Source organism: Aotus nancymaae, unplaced genomic scaffold (assembly GCF_030222135.1).
Source record: "Aotus nancymaae isolate 86718 unplaced genomic scaffold, 86718_ANA_hifiasm-v0.15.2.pri h1tg000015l_0, whole genome shotgun sequence".
Classification (NCBI taxonomy): domain Eukaryota; kingdom Metazoa; phylum Chordata; class Mammalia; order Primates; family Aotidae; genus Aotus; species Aotus nancymaae.
In genome coordinates, this window is record NW_026988426.1 from 178,023 (window position 1) to 188,310 (window position 10,288).

At 50.4% G+C, this 10,288-nt stretch overlaps 1 non-coding gene across 1 annotated transcript; it reads right to left on the reverse strand.

Moving 5' to 3' along the window:
• Positions 1–4,988: 4,988 nt before the first annotated feature.
• On the reverse strand, positions 4,989–5,129 carry LOC135275118 (U4 spliceosomal RNA). Its single transcript, XR_010342835.1, has one exon. It is a non-coding gene; the product is annotated as a U4 spliceosomal RNA (small nuclear RNA).
• Positions 5,130–10,288: the final 5,159 nt, after the last annotated feature.

Here is a 10,288-nt window from a genome sequence, read left to right on the forward strand (position 1 = left end):
CCCGGACACCTGTGTGATCCGGCCACGCACACTGCACTGGGCCGGCCCAGGCGTCCCCCACCCAGCTCCCACTTCCCCCAGGTTCCTCTTTCCCACTGACATTTCCCCTCCTTGTAAGTTCAGCTTTCTACGCCAGTGCCAGGGGGTGCTCCTCAAAATCCGGGAGTGGGGGGCGCGGGCAGAACTCCTTACTCCACCCAACCCCCAGGCCCGCACAAAGCCTGGTCCAGGTATCAGCAGCCCAGGCCTGGCGGCACCGCCGGAGGCCCGGGGCAGAAGGAAGCAGGGCAGGAGGAGGAAGCCACTGGGGGCGGGGGCGACGCTCTCAGCCCTCGGTCCTCATCACCTCCCAGTGCCCTCAGCAGCCCCCAGATTCTGGGGATATAGCAGCTGGGGCTCCATAGAGAAATGGGGGTGCCACCGCCTCCGCAGGTCTGGCCGGGCACAAGAGAGGTGACGGGAGGGTCCCCGGATCTGGCAGCTCGTGCGGCGCGGGCTGGTGAGGCGCTGCGAAGCGCAGTGGGCCTGGCCCTCCAGCCCCCACGACCTCCATTTTGCCCAAAAGAAAGCTGGGCGGGGGGCGGGCGCCTGGGAGCTGGGCTTGGGGTGAGGATCTGTAAAGGGAGTAGGGCACCGAGGGCTCCGGTTTCGGGGAGTGGGGCCAGAAACCACGGGCAGAACCCAAATGAGGGGTAGGGTGGAGACGAAGAGAAGGGTGGCTTCGCGGCCTTGCCTGCTTCTCCCTGATTTTGGAGTTTTGCAAGGCGAGGGCCGGCAGAGGTGCGACAGTGGAGGACATGAGGGGTGCTCCCAAGGGGCAGGCGGGAGGGTGGCGGTGGGGAAAAGGGGCGGGGCGGGGCCTAGATGAAGCCCGGAATTTAGACCCCCAACTTCCATGGGAGCAAGAGGCAGGCGGGGCTGAGCTGGGGTCTGGGGTCGGGCAAAAACTTCGCTGATGGTGCGGGGACCCGCACGCACGGTAGGGGGCGAGGGTCCCCCCCCAGTTCCCTTCCGGGTTTGGGAGCGACGGGGCCAGAGAGGAAGGGAGGGGAGGTCTGGGGAGTTACGTCCGCTCCCAGGAGGCCAGCCCGGGGAGACAGAAGGAAGAGAGGTTCCCCCGGGGGAAATTGGGGCTGGGGGGCGCGAGGACTCCTTTTGCCAGCGGAGGTACCTGTGGCGGTGGGACTCTGCTGCGGAGGTCGCTGGCGGCGCGCGGGCGGCGCTGTCTTCCTCCGCGGCGGAGGCGGCGGCGGCGGCGGCGGCGGCGCGGATGGATTTCCTCAGTGGCCCCAGCCCCGCCGCCAGCGCTGCCTCCCCAGAGCGGAGGGATCCCGCCCGCCAGTGACGCGGCTGCCGCCGCCGCGCCCAGGACCTAGCTGGGCGAGACCAACTGCCTCACGCGGGGGGAAGCCAGGGGACAAAACCCCACCGAGGGGGCAAAGACTGGCCCAGTAGTCCCCCAGGATCTCACCCCACGGCATGTGGATGCAAACAGGACTCAAATATAGGTTTGCCTCCCGGAAAGGATTAATACATCCCCCCTCTGGGACTGGCGGAGATGGTACTGGCATATTGGGAGGCCGAGGCCGCTCGCTGGTCACGTGATCGGCCTCCCGCCACGCCCGGATTGGGTGGCTCCAGACTGGGAAGGAGAGTTCAACGGCCTAGTTCCCGGTTGGGCCACGCCCCGGCCCTGAGGAGGCCACGCCCCTACTCAGGGGGCGGAGCTAAAGTGACCTGGACGGGGCCCGCCTCGAGGCGTCTGGAAGAAGGGGCGCGATTCCGAGAAAGTCCTGGAGTGGGCGTGGGTAGAGTCTGATGCGGGCGCCCTTGGCAATGCCATGAGAAGGGTCATGTTCAGGCAGTTCCTCAGCCTCGCCCACTGGGCTTCCATCGGCCCCCTTTCAGGGCTTGCCACTGTAATAACAACTCATATGAGTTCCACACTTATTTTTAAATTCGAGTAGAGTGATATGATCGTAACTCATTGCCACCTCAACCTCCTGGGCTCAAGCAATCTTTCTACTCAGACTCCCTAGTAGCTGGGACCACAGGCGTGCTACAGCCACCATGCCCAGCTAAGTTTCAAATTTTTGGTAGAGATGGGGTCTTGCTATGCTGCCCAGACTGACATATGTTAAGTCTCACAGCACTGGGAAGTTAAGTGCTAACATTCTCCCCATTTTCTTTCTTTTTTTTTTTTGAGACAGGGTCTTGCTCTGTCGCCCAGGCTGGAGTGCAGTGGCGCAATCTCGGCTCACTGTAACCACCTCCCGGGTTCTCCCGATTCTCCTGCCTCAGCCTCCCGAGTAGCTGGGATTACAGGCGCCCATCACCACGCCCAGCTAATTTTTGTATTTTTTGTAGAGACAGGGTTTCACTGTGTTGGCCAAACTGGTCTCAAACTCCTGACCTCGTGATCCGCCCGCATTGGCCTCCCAAAGTGCTGGAATTATAAACGTGAGCCACTGTGCTCCGCCATTCTCCCCATTTTCTTTCTTTTTTTGGTGCTGGAGAGAGACAGGGTCTCACTCTGTTGCCCAGGCTGGAGTGCAGGGCCACGATCTCGGCTCACTGCAACCTCCACCTCCTGGGTTCAAGCGATTCTCTTGCCTCAGACTCCAGAGTATCTGGGATTACAGGCGCCTGCCACCATGACTGGCTTTTTTTTTTTTTTTTTTTTTTTTTGTATTTTTAGTAAAGATGGGGTTTTGCCATGTCAGCCAGGCTGGTCTCGAACTCCTGAACTCAGGTGATCCGTCCTCCTCAGCTTCCCAAAGTGCTAGGATTACAGGTGTGAGCCACTGCACCCAGCCTTCTCCCCATCTTCTAGTAGTGGAAAGAGACCTGAGACTGCAGAGTTTAGATATGAACCCAGGCAGCCAAAACTTTACTGTGCATTCCAGAATATCTGTAGGAGCCTCTAGATGAACCTCTCTCCTCCAGGGACCTTGCCTGTAAAGGGAAAGGGACAAGAATGTAGATATAGGCCTCAGTTTCCACATCTGTTAAATGGGGGTGTTGACAGCCATCTGCCCTGCAATTTCAGATTCTTGGTTTTTTACGTTTGGTTTTTGTTTTTTTGGTGGTTTTGTTTGTTTGTTTGTTTTTTGAGACAGAGTGTTGTTCTCTCACCAGGCTGGAGTGCAGTGGCGCGATCTCAGCGCACTGCAACCTCCACCTCCCGGGTTCAAGCGATTCACCTGTCAGCCTCCCGAGCAGCTGAGACTACAGGCCTGTGCCACGACACCCAGCTAATTTTTTGTATTTTGGTAGAGACCGGGTTTCACCATGTTGGTCACGATGGTCTCTATCTCCTGACTCGTGATCCGCCCACCTTGGCCTCGCAAAGTGCTGGGGTTACAGGGGTGAGCCACGGTGCCCAGCCAAGTCTCGGATTGTTACTGAGAACCCCATCGATTGTGAAAATGCGTTGGAAAGTTCAAGTCAACGAATAGCCTTCACTGAGTCGTTGTGAATTAAAAGTATCAAAACACGCAGCCATCAGAAAGAAGGAAACAGGGCTCATGCCTGTAATGCCAGCACTGTGGGAGGCTGGGGCAGGTGGATCACTTGCAGTCAGGAGTTTGAGACCAGCCTGGCTGACATGGTGAAATCCCGTCTCTACTAAAAGTACAAACATTAGCTGGGCGTGGTGGTGCATGCAGGCTGAGGCAGGAGAATCATTTGAATCCGGGAGGCAGAGGTTGCAGTGAGCTGAGATCGCACCACTCACTGCACTCCACCCTGAGCAACAAAGCAAGACTCCGATTCAAATTAAAAAGAAAGAGAAGCCGGGCGCGGTGGCTCACGCCTGTAATCCCAGCACTTTGGGAGGCTGAGGCAGGTGGATCACGAGGTCAAGAGATCGAGACCATCCTTGTCAACATCGTGAAACCCCATCTCTACTAAAAATACAAAAAATTAGCTGGGCATGGTGGCACGTGCCTGTAATCCCAGCTACTCAGGAGGCTGAGGCAGGAGAATTGCCTGAACCCAGGAGGCGGAGGTTGCGGTGAGCTGAGATTGCGCCATTGCACTCCAGCCTGGGTAACAAGAGCAAAACTCCGTCTCAGAAAAAAAAAATAAAAAATAAAAATAAATAAAAATAAAAAATAAAAAGAAAGAGAAATAGAGAAGAAAGAAAGAGAAAAAGGAAACAAAGAAGAGAGAGAGAGAGAAGGAAGGGAAGGGGAGGGGAAGGAGAAAGAAAAAGGAAAGAGAGAGAAGGAAGGAAGGAGAAAGAAGAAGGGAGGGAGGGAGGTAAGAAAAGAGAAGAAAGAGAAATCATGTCCTTTGCAGCAACATGGAAGCATCTAGAGGCTTTTATCCTAAGTGGATTAATGCGGGAACAGAAAACCAAATGCTGCATGTTCTAACTTATAAGTAGGAGCTAAACATTGTGTACTCATGAACAAAAAGATAGGAACAGACACGGGGGATTACTAGAGCAGGGAAGGTAGGGGGAAAGGGTTGAAAAACTACCTATGGAGTACAGTACTCACTATCTGGGTGTCGGGATCAATTGTATCCCAAACTTCAGCATCACGAGATATACCCGTGTAACGGGTATATTCATGTGCACATGAATCTGAATCTAAAAGGATGAATTTTTTTTTAAGTATGGAAACAGACTCTTCATTTAGTCTCTGTGAAAGGCATTACAAATTGTTTTTCAAAGGCAATTTTTTTTCAAATTGAATATGTTATTAACATGGTAGTTGTCTTTGTAATGTGTACACACACTCGGAGTGAGCTGCCTGGTGGGGGAGGGGAAATACTAAACATGCCAAAAGGAAAATGAAAAAGGAATCCTGTAGGTTTTCATTATTGTAGGCAATTATGTCCACATCGCTTATAAAGCTATTGCCAAATCTGTCCAAGGAAGCAGAGTTCGAAGGTGGGCTGGGGGAAAATCTTGGGAAAAATTAAACAGTGGCATGACAGGGCTCTCAATATGAGAAACAAAAGCACATTTTTTTTTTAAGTCTCCGTAGAGACTGTCAAAAATTGCCAGTGCCGACTGTATTGCAAGTCGTCATGGCGGGGTATTGGGAAAAGTTTTCAATTAGCAATAATCCCGCCTCGGATAAACCTCCTTGGCTACGATACTGCCACTGCGCAAAGCTAAAAGCACAGTTTTTTTAAAGCAAATATAAACAATCACATTCGTAGTTAGGCACAAATTCTATTTATGAGTACCTACCAATTCAGTGACATATAAGCAATAGATAATAGATGTCAACTAGACATTAGAATTTGGGAGGGAGCTCAGCGATAATTATGTCAATTTCCTCAATCTGTAGATGGCCACAGTGACTTCCCTAAAATCACTTAGACCACCAGCAGCCTAGGACTACAGCCCAATTTTGTCAGTCTCGAAAGGGCATCTGTACTGCTTCCTCTGCTTTGGTTTCTGTGCTAATAAGCTTTCCTATTTTAACTCATTGATATTTACTGAGCCGGATGATGGCACTGCCCTACGCAATGAGGATGTAACCATGAATGACAGGTGCACCCTCCTCCTGGAGCTTGCAATCTACAGAGGAAGCAGATGGGCATTGAAATAAGGATTAGGGCCAGGCGTGGTGGCTCACACCTGTAATCCCAGCATTTTGGGAGGCTGAGGTGGGTGGATCACTTGAGTCCAGGAGTTCGAGACCAACCTGGGCAACATAAACCTACCAAAAAAAAAACATGGCGTGCGCCTATAGTCCCAGCTACTTGGGAGGCTAAGGTGGGAAGATCACTTGAACTCCTGAGGCAGAGATTACAGTGAGTCTGTGCCACTGCACTCCAGCCTGGGTAATGGAGCCAGACCCTGTCTCAAAAACAAAAAACAGGCCGGGTGAGGCACAGTGGCTCATGCCTGTAATCCCAGCACTTTGGGAGGCCATGGTGGGCGGATCACGAGATCAAGAGATTCAGACCATCCTGGCCAAAATAGTGAAACCTCGTCTCTATTAAAGATAGAAAAATTAGCTGGGCATGGTGGTGCGCGCCTATAGTCCCAGCTACTCGGGAGGCTAAGGCAGGAGAATCGCTTGAACCCAGGAGGCAGAGATTGAAGTGATCTGAGATAGTGCCACTGCACTCCAGCCCGGCAACAGAGCGAGTTTCCGTCTCAAAAAATAATAATAGTAAATTAAATAGGCCAGGTGTGGTGGCTCACGCCTGTGATCCCAGCACTTTGGAAGGCCGAGGCAGGCAGATCACGAGGTCAGGAGTTAAAGATCAGACTGGCCAACAAGTTGAAACCCTGTCTCTACTAAAATATACAAAAATTAGCTGGGCATGGTGGCTCGTGCCTGTAATCCCAGCTACTTGGGAGGCTGAGAGCGAGGAATTGCTTGAACCAGACCTGGAGGTTGCAGTGTGCTGAGATCTTGCCACTGCACTCCAGCCTGGGCTACAGAGCGAGACTCCATCTAAAAAATAATAATAATAAAATAAGATAAATAAATAAACAAGAAACAAGAAATAACAATTAGTGCTGATGGCCTGGAGGTACCATTTACTTCAAGCAGAACATTTGAGATGGGACACATTTTGGGAGGAAGATCAAAAATTTAAGATTGGGAGGTTTTAGGTTTGAAGTGCCTAGGGAGAACATTTTTTTGGTGTTTTTGTTTTTGTTTTTGTTTTTTTGAGACAGGGTCTCACTCTGTCACCGAGGCTGGAGTGCAGTGGTGCAATCACAGCTCACTGCAACCTCGACCTCCTGGGCTCAGATGATCCTCCCATCTCAGCCTCCCCAGTAGCTGGGACTACTGGTGCACACCACCATGCCTGGCTAATTTTTTGTGTTTTTTTGTAGAGACGTTGTTTTGCCATGTTGCCCAGGCTGGTCTCAAACTCCTGGCCTGAAGTCATCCTCCAGCCTCAGCCTCCCGAAGTGCTGGAATTATGGGTGTAAGCCACCACATTTGTCCCTTTTTTTTTTTTTTTCCATCTTTTATTTTAGATTCACAGGGTACATGTGCAGGTTTGTTACATGGGTAAATTGTGTGACACTGAGGTTTGAATACAATTAATCCCATCACTCATGTAGTAAGCATAGTACTCAATAGGTAGCTTTTTATTTTTTTTTCTTTGAGACAGGGTCTCACTCTGTTGCCCAGGCTAGAGTACAGTTGAATGATCTCAGCTTGCTGCAACCTCTGCCTCCTGGGTTCAAGCGATTCTTCTCCCTCAGCCTCCCAAGTAGCTGGGATTACAGGCGTGTGCCACTCCCTGCCACGTGAGTTCAAGCGATTCTCCGGCCTCAGCCTCCTGAGTACCTAGGATTACAGGTGCATGCCACCATGCCTCGCTAATTTTTGTATTTTTAATAGAGACAAGGTTTTGCCATGTTGGCCAGGCTGGTCTTGAACTCTTGGCCTCAAATGATCTGCCTGCCTCAGCCTCCCAAAGTGCTGGGATTATAGGCATGAGCTACCGTGCCTGGCCCAATAGGTATTAATAGTTTTTCAACCTTGGCCCCTCTTCTTTCCTCTTCCCCACAGTAGTCCCCAGTGTCTATTGCTGCCATCTTTATGTCCATGAGTACCTAATGTTAGCTCCCATTTACAAGTGAGAACATGTGGTATTTGGTTTTCTGTTTCTGCTCTAATCCATTTAAGATAATGGACTCTAGCTGCATCCATGTTGCTGCAAATAACATGATTTTCTTTCTTTTCATGGCTGCGTAGTATTCCATGACATATATGTACCACATTTTCTTTATCCAGTCCACCGTCTTTGCTATTGCAAATAGTGCTGCAAGGAACAAGTGTATATTTGTTTTTGGTAGGATGATTTTTTTCTTTGGGGTAAATATCCAATAATGGGATTGCTGGGTCAAATGATAGTTCTATTTTTAGTTCCTTGAGAAATCCAGGAGAAATGTTTAATAGGCAGCTGTAGACATAGTTCTGGAGTTCAGCAGAGAAATCTAGGTTGGAATAGAGCCCCAAGAGTGAGTGGCACATTCTAGCTGATGACGTCATAAAGAGGTGTGGGGAAAAGGCAAGATGGCTTAAGACCAAGCTCTGAGGAACTCTGACATTTAGAGGTTAGGGGAGAACAAGTTGCCAAAGAAGCCAGCAAACTAAGAAGAAAATCAGAAGGATGCGGATTTCTGGAACCCAAAAGAAAAGAGTGTTCCAAAAAAGGAATGGGAAACTGTGCTGAATGCTGCAGAGAAATGAAGCAAGACTACTGAGAAGTGTGCAGAGGATTGGGAAGAAGCCACTGCTAGCTTTGCCTCAGGCGTTTGCAATGGGTGAGCGGGAATGAGGCAGTGGAGAAAAACAACGTGGACCAGACTTTGGGTATCTCGCCTTGGCTGGGGGCCATGTAGAAAGCTGGCACAGCAATGAGGAGAGGAAGTGGAATCAAGATAGTTGGGGTTTTTTAGGCTGGGGGTGGTGGCTCATGCCTGTCATCCCAGCATTATTGGGAGGCTGAGGCAGGAGGATTGCTTGCAGTCAGGAGTTTAAGACCAGCCTGGCTAACATGGTGAAACCCCGTCTCTACTAAAAATACAAAAAGTTAGCTGGGCATGGTGGTGCCCGCCTGTGATCTCAGCTACTCAGGAGGCTGAGGCCAGAGAATTGCTTGAACTCACTTGGCAGGGAGCCGAGATCATGCCATTGCACTCCAGCCTGGGTGACATTGCACTCCAGCCTGGGTGACAGAGTGAAACTCCATCTCAAAAAAAAAAAAAAAAGATTTTTTTTTTTAGGCTGGATGTGTTGGCTCATCCCTGTCATCCCAGTACTACTTTTGGAGGCTGAGGCAGAAGGATCACTTGAGGCCAGGAGTTTGAGGCCAGCTTGGGCAACATAGCAAGATCCCATCTCTACAAAAAGATTGTAGAGACCCTGTCTCTACAGAAAAATAAAAAAAAAAATTTTTTTTTTTTCTTTTGAAGCAGAGTCTCACTCTGTCACCCAGGCTGGAGCGCAGTGGCACCGAGATCTCAGCTCACTGTAACTTCCATTTCCCAGTTTCAAGCTATTCTCCTGCATCAGCCTCCCAAGTAGCTGGGATTACAGGCGTGTGCCACCACACCCAACTAATTTTGCTATTTTTATTAGAGACAGGGTTTCACCACGTTGGTCAGGCTGGTCTTGAACTCCGGACCTCAGGTGATCCCCCCACCTTGGCCTCAAGTAGCTGGGATTACAGGCAAGAGCCACCACGCCTGGCTAATTTTTGTATTTTTAGTAGAGACGGGGTTTCACCACATTGGCCAGGCTGGTCTGGAACTCCAAACCTCAGGTGATTCGGTTGCCTCGGCCTCCCAAAGTGAGCCACCGTGCCCAGCTGATATATATATATTTTTTAATTTTCTTTTCTTTTTTGAGACAGAGTCTCACTTTGTCACACAGGCTGGAGTGTAGTGGTGCAATCTCGGCTCACTGCAACCTCCGCCTCCCGGGTTCAAGCGATTTTCCTGTCCTCCCCGAGTAGCTGGTACTACAGGTGTGTGACACCACACCCGGTTAATTTTTGTATTTTTAGTAGAGACAGGGTTTCACCATGTTGGCCAGGCTGGTCTTGAACTCCTGATCTCAAGTGATCTGCCCACCTTGGCCTCCCAAAGTGCTGAGGTTATAGGCGTGAGCCACTGCCAGTCTCTGCCATCTTAAACATGTGGCTTCCATCTCTCTGTTCCATGGGGCCTAGGCAGAAATCACCATCATATCTGAATGCGGGAAGGGAGGTAAAGTGGGAAACACAGGTCCTTTCCTGATTAAGGACACCACTAACCTGCTCAGAAGTTGTATGGATGCAACTGGACACAGTGGCTCATGCCTGTAATCCCAGTGCTTTGGGAGGCCAGGATGGAAGGATCGCTTTAGGCCAGGAGTTCGAGACCAGCCTAGTCAACATAGTGAGACCCCATCTCTATTATTTAAATTTCTAATAAAAAATAAATTAAAATGAAAACAAGAATTTGGTCAGATGCAAGGAAGGCAGGGAAATGTAGTTTCTATCCATGTACCCACCTAAAACATTATTATTATTATTATTATTAGATGAAGTCTTGCTCTGTGTTCAGGCTGGAGTGCAGTGGTGTGACCTCGGCTCACTGCAACCTCCACCTCCCAGGTTCAAGTGATTCTCCTGCCTCAGCCTCCTGAGTAGCTGGGACTACAGGCTCCTGCCACCACGCCAGGCTAATTCTGTATATTTTTAGTAGAGACAGGGTTTCACCATGTTAGCCAAGATGGTCTTGATCTCCTCACCTCATGATCTGCCTGCCTCAGCCTCCCAAAGTGCCGGCCTAAAACACTATTAA